The sequence below is a fragment of the Triturus cristatus genome, chromosome 3_2, assembly GCF_964204655.1.
Source record: "Triturus cristatus chromosome 3_2, aTriCri1.1, whole genome shotgun sequence".
Lineage (NCBI taxonomy): Eukaryota > Metazoa > Chordata > Amphibia > Caudata > Salamandridae > Triturus > Triturus cristatus.
Genome location: NC_140584.1, coordinates 817,405,328 through 817,420,702, shown reverse-complemented (window position 1 = coordinate 817,420,702; position 15,375 = coordinate 817,405,328). Strand labels below are relative to the sequence as shown.

Here is a 15,375-nt window from a genome sequence, read left to right as displayed (position 1 = left end):
TAAGTAAACCTAGGCAAAAATACTGAGCAGTTAATACCATTGGGGTAACATCCTCCCCCCTCCCTCCCTACCCCCCCCCCTCCCCGCTGTGCGGGGGTGGAGGGGGCGAGCCACAGGGGGCCTCCGCAGGGCCGTACCCTGGTCTGAGAGGTCATGATTGAGTCTGTAGGGGGCCGGGGGGGGGGGGGGAATGTACCTTGCAGGGGGACCCCCTGGAGTTTCGTTACGCCACTGGTTAACGCGAAAATAATGAAATCCCGAGGCCACGTGACAAGCACGAGAGGTTCACCCACCGCGATGACCTATAGGAAGTACAGAGGCGCAATCTCCTTCACGTGACAACAGCTCTCTAAGTTTTCACAGCTAAATGCCCGTAGCTTTTTACAGGACAGGAACTTCACACAGCGAAATGCAATTTCTGGCGGTTTCCCGTCCCCAAAGCATTATACAAAGCAAGACAGGCACACAGGGAGTGGGAAGTCGCAAGGAAAAATGTCAACTATTTTCGCACTGAGATGACAAACAATCCCGTGACTCTCGAGCGAGCCGGGCCCATCGTAGACCTCACCGAGTAGAATCAGCCCACTGCAGTGAATAGTTTTCCCCGCTTAACATCAGTTCTTCTGCAGCGCTGCCAGGGGACCGAACTGCAGAGTGCTGCCAGCGTGCAATTAGTGAAAAATATACATGGTGTCTGTGGCCAGGACCAATGCATGGCAGCGGTTCTTTAACTGGGGTCTGCAGGCCGCTGGAGTCCACAGCGCCCACCTAGGGGGACAACTGTCTAGAAAATGGTATAATGTATGCAGACTAATAGAGCATGTTTACATAAAAAAGCATAAACTAAAATTTCAAGATTTAAAACGCTCCGTAAACGTGAAACAATTTTTAACTGGATGCTAAAAATTAAGTTACTATCAGTTTAATTTGTGGGAGCAGGGCAGCACAGGTACAACACAGAATCAAGTATGGAGAAACTGGTAGCCCAACACGAAGCACTGGTTGCACTGACAAAAAGAATGCAAAAGGAGCAAAACAAAAAGTGATATGCTGGAGTCTAGCATATTGCTTTGTCTTTTATAATTTCGATTTTTGTATATTTTTGTTTGTGAGCTAAATAAATATTTCATAATTTGTGTATTTGTTTGCTGTATATCTGCCTCTGCATTTTTGTCAGTTGTTTAAAAAGAACTTGCTTGTGTCTTGGTCCTCGGCAACTAATAGTAATTCAGTGAGGGGCCACAGAAGTCAAAAGGTGAAGAGCTACTACCCTATTGAACACAGGCACCCCGACAAGGTAGGTATAAATAGGTTTGAACCTTAAAACCAGTTGTGACGGCAGGCCTGACAACCCTTTAGAGAGCACCACATAACTTTCTTATAGGTGCATATATTCCATATCTCTTGACACCTTTGGGGATCCAAGGAGGGCGAGATCAGTAGTATTGCCAATGGAGATGATCAAGGTTGTAAATATCTCTGATATCTATGGAGGACATTTTGGTTGTTGGACGTAGGAAATGATACCAATGAGGGTGACACCATCCAATTGAGGATGAGTACAGAAGGATGACATGTTTAGGAGGGTGACTGATCTGAAAGCCTTGAAACTTTTAACTTCTTTTCAGAGCAGTTTTTAAAACTACTGCTCTTTAGTCAATAGATTTGTAAAAGTATGTGGTAAAATAATTTACAGTGTGGAACAAGAGAGATAAAGCCTGCAGGATAATACAAGATGGCTGATGCCCTCAGAGAATCCAGAACTGGGTGCTCACTCACAGGAGGCTCTTGGACGTCCTGCCGATACTCTGACCCACCTCAAGACTGCAGTAAAAGTCAGGTACACAGGTAAGTGTACCCAAACTGGAATTTAGTGTAGGCCAGTACTACCTAGTATACACCCATGCAGAGAAGGTGGCATGGAGGATGAGTGAGCATGGAGGGGGCAGGTTCCACACAACACTTGGGTTAACTGGACAATGGTGGATTATATTTCCTGGGTGGAGTAGGAATTGGTCCTACAGATGAGGACAGTGGGGACCCCCCCCCCCAAAAAAAAACACAGGAAGTAAGGGAATGATTAAAAAAAATAAGAATCAATGGGGGAGAGAAGAATTGTAGGGAAATGTCATTCTACAAGAAGTGAGACCAACAAACTCCAGTAGGAAATGTTTACTGCAAATTATTGCAACTAACAGGGTGTTTCACATGTTACTGTATCACAATATGCAGTTATCTTGTCACACGGCGTCTGAATGCAGTTGTTATTTATTAAATAAGGACAAAGCTAATTTTTAATATGTTATTTTCTTAAGTTTATCTACTGGTGAGACTAGATGACGGTCAAATATGATTTAATATGTAAATTCTGAGAATCTTAAAAAGCGTACTTTCTTTTTTACGTCGCTGTAATTTAACCAATTCTTCGGACTGAACACATTTGAAAGCGTATATGAGATGTAACTATCACCCTGACACGTATTTAAGAATTCACTGTACAAACAATTTGAAAAATACAAGAATAAACTGTATGGTTTATGTAAAAGTTTAGAACCCACGAAGGCATTATAGGGCAGGCTATCTTTCTGTAGAAATAATGACAGCTTCAGACGATATTCAAGTTACAGACCCAACAGAAAAGACAACCATGGTCAAAATATTATCCAGTATCTTAACAAACTGGTTTAGTTATCTAGAGCAGTGCATTGTAGAAATGGGTAGTAACTATTCAAAAAAGTAGACTTTCCAAAGCAAATACTATGCACATTTATGCCTCCTTTTATGTGCATTGAGAGAATCTCATTCGTGGACAGAGATTCCTATAGTGGTCTACAATCAAGTGATTTCATTATATGAGGATAATATGTATGAGATACATTGATAACAATTTACCTTACTGCTCAGAGAGGGCGTAGGCTAGAACACAAATTAGTTTGTTTAAACTCTCTTCAGTGCCATTGGAGAAGAATATGAGTGGATAAAACGTGTATTTTCCTCTTATTTCGACACAATAGTTTAAATACCTCGGAATAAAAATGTATAATCATACTCCATGTTTATTAAAGCACCACGCCATACAAAAATAATTTACCCAGAGAGGATATTGTTTTGAACAAGCTTACTTCTGCCATACACGAGCCATGTGGCAATAACTAGAATTATACTATTTGCAGACTAGCAAATGTTCAGAATGTGCACGGATTGGGATTAACTGGTAGTCTAATTGCATTTGGACAAAGAAGTTTCATAGCATAAGAATAGCCACTTGAAAACTATCTTATAACAGAGCAGGACAGTGAGTCACTGACTTTCTGAGCTGCAACCAGGTAGACCAAGCAAAGTATGAAATTTGCAAGAATAATGGATGGTTTTCAAAGTGCAGCTAGAGAAGCTGCGTCCAATGGACGCAGATGAGACTGCAGAGTATGATTCTAACAGTCTCCACAAAAACAAGGAGCTGGGGCAACCACCTTACTATCGGATGGACATAAAGAGATTTTGCCAATGGGTGATATGGAAGCACTTCACCAGCTTTGAAATGAGTGACTGTAAATAATTCAAAAGCACTAACTGGTATCAATTTTATAGCAAATGCTTGAGTAGGGAGATTGAGAAACTTATGCAGTAATGTGGGCTCAGTGAGGGGCAATTTCTAGCATATTTAAAATTGGAAGTTATTACAGTAGTTATAAACAGCCAAGCAATCACAAACATCAGCACTATTAAGAAGATGCTTGAAACTGAGCCAAATGAAAATAAGTCTGCAACGCTTTATTGATGAGATTTCCAATAGATCATTCATGGAAGCAAGTAGATTAAAGCATTGAATCAGTTGTACCAGTTAGGGCTACAGTGCATAGTATGTGAAAAAGTGTTCTCATAAGCGTATTGCAAGTTAATACATTCCGTATGGCGCACAGAAGCTAACGTCTATAAGGAACCATCATTTTCTAACTGCTTCAGGTGTCGAAGTATAAATCATATAGGCTGCTTCTGATTTACTGACCATATCATGGGGTTTAAAGGTGGACACAGCTTGGATTTGATGAATCCTATGTGGAAAATGTCAACAATATCAGATGTAGGCTTATTGATTTGGCCCTACTGCTGCTCAAGTGATTGACTGCTAGACATTGGTTAAGGTAAAAGACTCCAACACTTCACAGTCGGCACAAGCAGTTTGTCAAATGAATCGCAATAAAAGAATCATTAGTGAGGCAGCATAGGGTCAAAGGAGAAATCCTTTAGCAACCCGATAGATGACTCTAGTACAGAGTCTGTGAAACATCCCAATATGAAGGGAATGAATGGGCTAGAACAAGGCAGCCTAGAAGCTATGAAAATCCTTATATTCTTCATTATGTATGATGCCGTCTTTACGTTTTGTGAGACACAGCATTGATTGTCAAACAAATATCGGTGTGAGCTCAGTGGGTCAGGAAGGAACACTACGCTGTGGTATCAGTGTAATAAATGTGCCCTGGTTATAATATGAATAATCACTTACCCTCATGAGTTGAACCAAAGTGGAAACAGACTCAGCCCTGAGAAGCCGCTAGCAGCTTGACCAGCTAGTCTTCAGGAGTAGGGACTTGTATTGACTTAAATGGAATGATTCATAAGCAACAAAAAGATGAATAAGTGGTTAATCACGCCTGAGCGCAGCTGCCTACTTACTACACACCGAGGTAGGTGGCAGTGAACAGCTGGTGCTCCCCTAATTTCCACCTCCTCCCCACAGAAATTAGCAGATCTGCTTGAGGGGGACTGGGGATGAGGGGAAGAAACAACAAAATATGTCTGAAATAGAAAAGTGAAGGGGGTCATGCTCCTGTTACACACAAGAGAAATACTACAAAACTACATGCAAACAAAAGCCCTTGGCAGAGGCGTCTTGTATGGGGTGCAATTAGCCTATGAGCTTGGTCTACTGAGATAGCAGTGTCTAGTAAAGAATAATGCCTCTGTGCCAACAACAAATAGGGGGGGGGGGAGGTTTCTCCCCATCCTCCACATAGCAACTTCATTGAGCTTGAAGGCTTACAAGGGTGACCTGCATGCATCGCACAAACCCTCGGGATTAAGAAAGATATTGGGGCCCAATTCAAACATAAGCCATATTGCCTCAATTCTACGATGCACTGACAACCCCATCCACAGAGACAGCGTTGCATCCTTAGTCCTTTCTGGAAGACACTTTGGGCACATCAGGGGGGGCTTCTGGTCCTGATTCTCACAAGATGGCAAAATAGTTCAAAATAAACCACATCCCTATGGGAACCCAATTATTTGAATCATCTGGCACAGGACTGGGCAACTTTGGGAATGATGTTCACCAAGCGTAATATAGCTAGATTGTGGGGCTCCGGATACTCGCCAACGCTCAATGAATGGTGTATAGACATAGACGGAGCCATGGTTGCAGAAAAAGCTGCATATATCAACCAAGGCTGTCCCCAGAAATGGGGGAAGTGTGGGGAGCCTGGAACAAATACAGGGGCTATATCGGTGATCCACCTGAGTTACTGAGTGAAGAGGTTTCGGATTGTAGCGGGGAGAGGATGCAACGGAATGTGTGGGTTCATAGCTGTGATCCATCATGTAATATCTGTAACAGTGATGTGCACAATGTCTAAGGAAACTGTACCAACCAACAACAATATGTGTTTAATTTCTATGACTTAACTAGGCCCTAACTTTAATAAAAAGAATTTAAAAAAAAACAAAAAAAAACACATCAGCAGTCCCAGCGGGGATAAGACTAAAAAATCTGTCAAACTCACGAATGATCAGCCACAGAGCCAGGAAGGGGCAAAGGCCTCAACTACCAAGGGCATGGCCCCACAGACAACTGACACAGCAACTATTGTTCAAGCAATCAAAGTCCCATTAAGGCTTTAGAAACTCTGATCCATCAGGTAGGAACAGACGAGATTTCCATCAGGCAGTACCTCGAATATGGCTGAACAAGTCACTGAGGCAGAAGTAAGGAACCGCAAATTGGAAAATGTGACCCTCATTAATGAAGGCAGAACAGGGGAGAGTGACAAACTCAATGAAAACTCTATTGACAAGAATTGAAACAAGCATTTGGCATAGCCAATAGGTATCACATTTGGGACCTTATAAGTGTTTAGCCATGCAACAGTTGATGTTGTTGCACCAAGGATATTGTGCTACATAACTAAATACTTATAAGGTCCCAAAAGCGAGACCTATTAGCTATGCCAATGCTTGTTACTAGTGGTGCCAGGGGACCAGAGATGCTGCAGAAAGCACTCACTCTTCATTCAGGACCAACCCAATGCTTAGTGGTGCATCTTGTGCACAATCATTTATGCAAGCAACCGTCCAAGGCAGGGACTCTATTCAGGTCCACTCATGAGCCAGCTACCCCTCTCCTGATACAAGGCCCCAGTACTTTAGGTAAGCCCTCAGGCAGTCTCTTTCAGGTATGAGCCACAAAAACTGACGAACAGACCCAAATGTTCACAGTTCATCCAAAAGGTCCATGCTCTCTTCGAGACAGCCATGGGAGCGGTCACAAGCAACATCCTGGAGTAAAGCACTTTGCCTGCAGCACTCCTCCACTAAAACATAGGAACACAGTGGTTTAAGACTTCTAACAAAAGCTGGTCTCCAGTTAATCCACAGTTACGCTAGAAGGGAAAAGGTTCCTTACGGATGTAAAAATAATTCCGAACAGAAACCAGACTTAGTCAGGGAGGCCTTCATTCTATCTTCCCAACTGCCTTTCACACACACATTCTTCTTTCCTTCGACAGACATGCTGAGACCTCATTTCAAGAAGTCGATATGTTCGCTGCTTTATATTTGGCTAAAAAAAACTGTGCAAATAAGTCAAAATTCACGCATTTGCAAAAACCACGATAGCACTATTTAAATAACTTGACCGTCAGTGTATTTATTGTCAGACTTCCACAAAGTAAAAACACGGCAGCAGAGGGTGTAAAGCACAGAAGAAAATCTTAAACAAAATGTCCTGCACTTTGTTTGGCTCACAAGCCGGTTCTGGCACAGACACAACGTAAGCTGCCAGGCTTGAGAAAGGCAGAGTTTGAAGGTTATATTCGAGATAAACGGACAGGCAGGGCTATTGTGAGCTAGCTTGTTGTAAACAAGTGTAGTTTCATGACGCTCAACCGCCGATGTAGCAGTCAGTCCAACCTAGACTGAACCAAGGCGCCCACAACTCTTCTGCCCTTCTACTCAAATGAAAGGAAGGCTGCCTGCTAGACCGTTGCTGCTTTCTGGAAAGTGTCACAATGAGTGCTAATATGAAGGCATGGGTCCGTTCGTCAGTTGTTCACTGTAGTTCCAGTGAAAGATGTTAAAGAAAACCATTCGGTTCAAACTGAAAGGCTAGCAAAAATTCTCAAATACAAAGTGACAGCTTCGATGTAGAATAAAGATAAACTAGTCTACCTCGGGGATCTGGGTAGAGGGCACCTGACTTTTAACAGTGCCAAGAAAGCAATTCCGCTTAAGATCATGGAATAACTCAATACGGATGTTGCCAGTGTTCACAGGGTTACACATGCAAAGTCCTTTTTGTGACTGAGATCTCAACACCATGCACAAGAAACAAGGAGCTGCCCATCCTCCTCTGGTGGAGTGAAAGCATTTTCCCCCATTTCCCTGGTGACGCTGAACGTATAGATTGTCCACGAAGCTCGTGTTTGGTTACCAAAAACAAACCAGCAATGTCCGCGCGCCGTGAAAGTGACGCGGCCGCGCTGCCCTGAAACTGAAAGTAGCCAGATGGCGCCAGCGGGAGGAGCGGGACGCGCTCTGTGGTGGGGGTGGGGGAGGGGGAGGAGCGCTTCGATGCAAGGAATGCGATGCGCGTTACTTGCTAAAAGACAAAAGTGAAAGCAGGCTGGCAAGTGGTGTGCGATGTGCGCGCACCATGACGAGAGAGGGAAGACAGATGGCGCCTCTGCTCGTCATTGGGCGCATACCCGCACACTCGATGCCAGCCAAAAAGCTGTGGTAGCACTTTTAAAAGCCCACACACTAAATGTCTCGCCAGAGCACTGCATTCGCTGGCTCAGGCGAGACCTAAAAACAGAATCGAGAGCCCAACTGAATAATTTATGTATGATGGAGTTTCCAGGAGGAGTGGAAGGCAACCAGCTTGAAAAGTTCCTACATGACTTGTTTTGCTCCTGAGTGCCGGTGAAAGAACTCTCTACTGGTTTCATTATAGAGAGAGCCCATCGTGCCCCGACACAGTGACCCCCATAGGGGTCATATCAGCAACGTCTTAAAGCCCAGGTATGGAATCATAAGGACCGACATATGCTACGCAGGACCGACATGAAGGGAGCAATCGACCATAACTCTTTCCAATTACTTATCTTCCCGGATTATACCATGCTCCAGCAGCATGAGCAAAAATCGTTGAAATGAGTAAAACAGAAGCAAAGAGCCATGAATCTGGATTATAAATTGATGTATTCAGCTAAACTTAAGGTACTCCCCCAATGTACGGCTCACACTTAAGACAACTTAGTGGCGGCATGTGACTCGATGGCTCAGATGAAGGAGATCGGAACAAACCGCAGAAAATAGAACAGGACATATAACTTACGAGGATCTGGTGGCACTGAACTGAAATGGACAAACACTCGTGGTCACAAGGAGAGATAAAAAAAAACAAGATGATGAACTCTTATAAAGATGCACCATCAGATATAGGGGGTCAAGAGAGGAGGTCCGGCGGCCCACCTGCTATTCAGTCCTGCCATTGAGATAAAGAAAGGATACCTGGTCTGCCTCCTCCATAAATGTGTGAGTACGAAGGTTGGGAGTCAAGCAGCAGACATGAAATGTAGAAGGCTCTACATCAATCATCAAAGGAAACCGTCCAACATAAAAGGTTATCTGGATGGTAAAAATGAAGTAGATAGCGGGCGTGGCTTGGCGCGTCAAGATGGCGGTCGCACTCTAAGAGTGCTCCGGACCCCTCCGTCATCCGTGCCACAATCCGCCGTTACGGCGACGCATCCGTTCCTCATTTCTGCTATCAACGTCTTGCTGTGACTCCCGATACACATCTACGGCCGCACCTCACCTGCAAACCTCCTATTTGGGAGCCAGCCGAACCAACACAGCGCCGCTGCTCCCCAAGATGGCGGCTTGTGATCACGGGATCCGGGTCGGCTGATGTGCCTCGATGCGGGGAGTGAGAGACCCGTAGCCGAGCCGCTGGAGGTTTCCAACTGCAGCTGGAGTCAGGGGCGGCGCAAAGAGACAGCTGTGCAGGGTGGTCCAGCGGCCTCTCCCTCGTGGCCCGACGGACCTGGCATATTTGCAGCGCATGTGGCGGCCCACTCTTCCGGCTGGGATTTGGGGCCGCTCGCCCGGGAGACCCGAACTGAGCTATCCTCTCCTGCTCTTCACCCAGAGATAAGCAATCCATGGCAGGCCCTTGGCAACCGCGGGAAGAGGGATGGTGCACGGCGCCGGCAGTGATCCCGTGACCTGGAGCTGCCTGGAGTTGTGAGACCGGGTTGCGAGCTGCGCTGCGGAATGCCCGCGCTTTCGGCCGCCACGTCGGGCGGCGGGGAGGGAGAGAGAGCATGAATTTATCTGCGGAGCTGCTGGCCTCCCCCATTACCGGCTCGCCTGGCTCAAGTGGAACGAGTGACCTGGTGCGCCCCATCTACAGCCCCAGCAGCCTACGAGTGTCTGGTGGCTCCAGGAAACACCCGGTGAGTTTGGAGACGGCAACGGGAGGGCCGAGGCCCGGCTTGAGTGGCGCTTCTCGCACCTTCTGCGCAGCAGGCTGGGGGGATGGAACGGCTGCTTTACCGATCAGCGTGGGGTCCTGGGTGTGGGCCCACACCACCTCACCTCCTCTCCTGACCTTGGGACGCCCTGCCCGAGCTCTGCAGGTCTCAGTCACACAGGCCCTCGCTCCTATTCCAGAGGAGTTGGCCCGTGCAGCGCTTTCCATTTCCATGGGTCATTCGTTGAGGGGGTGGAACCGGCTGCACCCATCGAGCAGTGTGGGGCCCTGGGTGAGAGCCCCCTCCACTGCCCCCCTCCTTGTCGGATCCTGTGGTGCTCCTTCTCATCCCGACTTGCCCAGCTAACGCGGCGCCCATTGTCCAGCGTGGGCTAGCTGGGAGGTGGAACCGGCTGCAGCCACCGAGCAGCGTGGGGTCCTGTGAGCGGGGCCCCCTCCACAGTTCCCTTCTCTTCTTTCAGCGGCACTTCTTCCAAGCCGTGCTGGCCACTGGCCACCTGAATCCTGCGGTGAAACCATATTAACTTTGACCCGCGCCCTGGCACACTGAGGTGGGATCTCTCCCACTCAGCACCGACACCCACCCTCGGCTCCACCCTGAGAAGCCTACCAACTGCTGTTTTCTAGCGGCCTCTTATCCCGGAACAGTGGCCTCAGACCCGGACGCAACTTTGCGCTATCGACTAAGGCGCCTGACCAGCCTCGACCCGCTGGTCAGGCGCCATTCCTACATGGATGTCAAAAAGAAACTATGGGCCCTAGGCCTTCAGTACCGGCTCCTGTTCCCAGCCCGCCTCCGCGTCATATTTCAGGACAAAACACAATTCTTTGAATTGCCCCACGCTGCCTGGACGTGGTTGACGGAAGAACGTCCCCTCGGAGCCCGGCGAGGCCTGTCTCCTGCGCCTTCAGGCCTCCAGTCTGCGCGGCCTCAGTCCCCCAAGCAGCAGCGCCGGAGGCGTACACAATTTCCGCAGGAGGCGTCAATCCCAGAGAGAGGTGCCCAGATGATCGAGCCTGGCAGCCCACAGGTTCAGTGGTTCTCCTAGCCCTTCGGGCTCTCTGCCTCACCAAAGACATCAATCTACCGGCGACTCATCTAAGGAACCTCCCTTACGGCCCACCGGGACTTAGAGGCAGCAGACTCGGACTTGTCCCGTAGCCCAACAATCTGACACTCAGAGACTAATTCCTGGTTTGAGGGGTTGGCGCCACCTCTCAGTATGAAGTAAAGTCGGTGAACCCTGAACAGCGAACTGGAGGTTCAGGGGAGTGCTTCCTGTGGCCACTGCGGGCGGGGATCCCACCAATGTTCTGTAGCACTGCACGATCCTTCTCCCCATACCACACAGAACTGTAACAGGGCCTTCCTACAGCCCTGTCCAGCTGCGCCCGGACGTTCTTGGGCCTCTACAGCCCTCTCCAGGGACATGCCCCCACCGACTTATTGGCAAGGCGCCACGGCAGACTTATTGCTCCACTCCGCTTGTCTTTCTGACGAGACATTGTACATCTGTCTACAAGGAGGGGTCCTCCACGCAACCCAACACAAGCGTTCTAGCTTGGTTCCTATTTGTTCCAGTTGGGCCAACAGATGCTTCCATTATCGAAGTATAGGGTGGAGGCAGGGAGTAGGGGAAGGGGATGGGACCGTTCTCCCATTGTTGTTGTTGGTTTTTGTTGTACTGTTACACCAGCCTTATTGATGCACATTACGATGTTCCCATGTACTACTTGCAAAGCGCCTTCACATACGCAATCCTGCGCCCGCGCCAGACCCCATACGTGTCCACGGCTATTCAGGGGGGGGCACACCATCACTCCAACTAACAGCCACCATGACTGACAGAACTATCCCAGGAGTTTCCCTCTGCGCACTGTCCTGGAACGTTAATGGGCTCCTAGACAGACAGAATGTCTGTCCTGCACTACGCCCAATGCCTGGGTGTTGACGTGCTCCTGCTCCAGGATACCCACCTGATGGGTAACCACTACCCCTTCCTGGCACGCTATGGGAACGATAAAGTATGGCACTCGGGGTTTGCGCAGAGTTTCCGGGGGATGGCTATCCTCTAGAGGCGTACTCTTCCCTTTGTGCTCACGCAGGCCACTCATGACCCTCAGGGAAGGTGTGTAGCTCTCAGCGGAACGCTGGGTGGAAATCCCCTTAATCTTGTGTCCAACTAATTACCCCCCTCGATGCTCCCATCAACCCAGGAGAAAGAATTTAGGAAGGAGGTGGGGGTGGAGCTTTGACAGTACCTGCTTGCCAACGCTGGCACTGTTTCTTCCCACGGTACCCTATGGAAGGCAAGCAAAGCCACCATCCGAGGCTTCGCCAAGGGCCAACTCAAATGTCAGCGGCAGGCCCAGCTACATCAGATCACCTTGCGTGTGGTACAAACGTTACTCCTTGAACAATCCCCCCCCTGATGACGGCGACACCACCCGAGAGAGACAACTTGCTCGCCTTCGGGCCGAAATCAAGCCGCTCTCCTTGGATGCCGCCAAGCTCCTCTGGAGATCGTCTGTAGCTAGGGTGTACGGATGGGGTGATAAGAACGGGAAGATCCTCCATAGACTAGCCACATACCCAAGGGCCAACTGCATTATCCCCGAAATTGTAGAACTGGATGGACTAGCACACCGATCCCCTTTGGCAATGGCTCGTGCCTTCGTCTCCTACTATCGCACACTCTACTGGCGCAGAGCCCTGTAATGTCCCTCTCTGACCTGCTGGACATAGGCTGTGCCCACCTCCCTCGTCTGGGCCCTGCAGCATTAGTTGACCAGGATCTCCCCGTCACCCACAAAGAAATTAATGAAACGATAACTCACGCCTCGTGGGGCAAAACCACAGGCTCGGATGGGCTTCCTCAAGAATATTACGCTACATACCGAGAGACCCTCATCCCATGCCTCGCTGATCTCTTTGAAGAGGCCCTGGAGAAGGGCTAATTTCCACCCAAGACGGACATGGCCACCATTGTTGTTCTCCCTAAAACACAACCTCCGTCACCTCGATGCGCGAACTACCGCCTAATTTCTCTCATAAACACGGAGGTTAAAATATTCCCTACAATTCTCGCCCAACGGCTGAGGCCCTGCCTTGCCACGTTGGTCCACCCAGACCAGTGTGGGTTTATGCCCATGAGAGGGACTAGGCACTGCCTCAGTCGTCTCCATCTGGCCCTGGCACATTGCCACTATCTTACTCCTTAGCTGGCACTCCTCGATGACTTCGCTAAGGCCTTTGATTTGGTGGATTGGTAATACCTAGGTGAAGTGCTGGACATGATGGGTTTTGGCCCCCGCTTTAGCAATATGGTAAAGTTTCTGTATGCCAGGCCCCATGCCCGGGTGTTTGTCAAAGGGGCGTTATCAGAGGCCTTCCCCATTCAAAGGGGGACGAGGCAGGGATGTCCCCTCTCGCCCCTCCTATTCGCCCTGGCGATGGAGCCCCTAGCGGCCCTGATTCGGTCAGAGGACCTCGCTGGGGATGGGAATGGCCCAACTCTGAGGTGGACAAGATTGCCTTTTATGCAGACGATGTTTTAATCTTTCTTGCGGAACACGCTCAGTCAGGCCCTCACTGCCTACGGCTCTTACACTCCTTCGGGCAAGCCTCCGGCCTACGTCTCAACCCCCCGTAAGTCAGTCCTGTTCCCCCTACACTTAGCAAGGGACTGCTATGACTGGTAATCCACAATACCCCTCAGGAGACAATCCTTCAAGTATTTAGGAATCTGGGTCGCTCTCCTCCCCGACCTCGGCTGGTCCCTCAACGTCACCCCGCTGGTGAAAAAAGCAAAGGAAGACCTCCAGAAGTGGCAGGCGCTCCCCCTCAACTCCCAGGGGAGGGTCGCCCTGTTTAAAATGATGATCCTCCCCAGATTCATCTACGTCCTCCAAAACACCCCTATTGCTTTCCGCGAGCTTGGTTCCGGGACTAGATAGTACGGCCACCAAATTCCTTTGGGGGCGTGGGGGTCCCTGTTTGGCTCTGACCCTATGCCGGGTTCTGCCCTTCGACGGGGGCATGGGGATGACACATTTATATTTAGATTACCTGGCGACCAGTGTCCTCACCGTACACGACTGGTTCAACGGGGGATGGTCCGACCCGGCATACAGGCTCGATCTGAGCGAGCTGGGTCTGCTCAAAATTCAATATCTGATGTACGGGGGATACATACCTTCCACCTTGCCAGAGGTGACACGTACCGCGCTTCTGGCCTGGTGGGCATCACTGCGTCACACCCAATGGACACATAAGCTAACTCAACATACACCTCTCTGGCACGGTACTTGGCTCCGGGAAGTTAGTGGGCTGAAGAGATTCTGATCTTGGGACCTTATAGGGATCTCACAACTCGGGGTTGTGTGGGCTAGCAGACACATGCGCTCCTTACAGGACCTTCAATCCAGGTACTCCCTACATCCATCACAATTTTTTAAGTACCTGCAACTGCGGCACACCCTCCAAGTGCTCATATCAGAAGACACAGCAGTCCCGGAACACAGCCCTCCCGAAGCACAAATTATGTTGGGCAATCTGGGGAAGGGAGTATCTCCCGCATTTATCGTACACTAATCAACAATACCCCAACCTCAGTAGACCGACTCAGAAGCCAGTGGGAAGTTTGGGTGGGTCCAATGGAGGAAGAGGACTGGAGGGATGCACCCATGGCACCCAAGATGGTCACTGCATCGGCTAAACTCCGCCTGATTCAACTATACTATTTGCACTCTGCCTATTTAACCCCGGTAGGCCTACATAGGACGGGCTTTTACCCAGCTGCCTCCTGCACACGTTGCGGCCAAGACCCGGCAGATTTCCTCCATATGGTGTGGGCATGTCTCCAACTGACACGGTCCTGGGGGGGCATTGAGGAGGTACTCGCAGAAGTTTTGGGGTGGGAAGTTCCCCACGACACTGGCTCCCGGGGATCACAGATGGGCTGGACGGACCCAGGAACAAAAAGCTGTTTTTTAACACAGCTATGGTGGTTGCAAAACAGGCCGCTGGCTGGAAACGTCCAACTCCACCTAACCTCAAGAAATGGCGGGAGGGGGTGGACTGGTGTGCGACACAGGAAAAACCCATGTACAAAGCACGAAGATGCCCGAAGAAAACCCGTAGGGTGTGGAGCAAATGGCTGGGTATTATGGATTAAATCTGGAGCGTTTGCTAAATGTTTATACCACGCTAAATCTAGTGATCGTTCATCCAACTGATTGGGAATTGTCATTTATAAAGTACTGTGCCGATTCGCTGGTATCGGTTTTAATGTAAAAAAAAAAAAATCAATAAAATTGGTTATAAAAAAAAATGAAGTAGATAAACGATTGAAGCCTGTCATTCTCCTACGCATTACCTGGTCTTGGATGACACAGAAGGAATTATATCTAAATGTTAAAGCTTTGGTGCCCTTATAATTACTCCATCAGTTTTTGAGACAGCACAGACCCTAGATCTCTCTCATTTAGACTTAATTTCCATGTCCCCTCTCTTTTCTACTCCACTGTTTTTTGCCCTTTTTTGTTTTTTTATAGAGTGATCCCACCTCCTCTTACTTTATCCAGCATACAGAAATCAC

The 15,375-nt window shown here is 48.7% G+C and overlaps 1 protein-coding gene across 2 annotated transcripts in view; it reads right to left on the bottom strand.

Annotated features, from left to right (window-relative positions):
• ALS2 (alsin Rho guanine nucleotide exchange factor ALS2) overlaps window positions 1-15,375 on the bottom strand; it is a 1,262,853-nt gene that overhangs the window by 1,170,652 nt on the left and 76,826 nt on the right. The window contains exon 1 of one of the 2 annotated variants that reach the window (XM_085648976.1): window positions 197-226. The exons of the other annotated variant lie outside the window; for it this stretch is intronic. The gene's annotated coding sequence lies outside the window, so the exon portion shown is untranslated. Of the gene's footprint in view, window positions 1-196; window positions 227-15,375 lie in introns of those variants that run through there. 2 annotated transcript variants of the gene reach the window in all.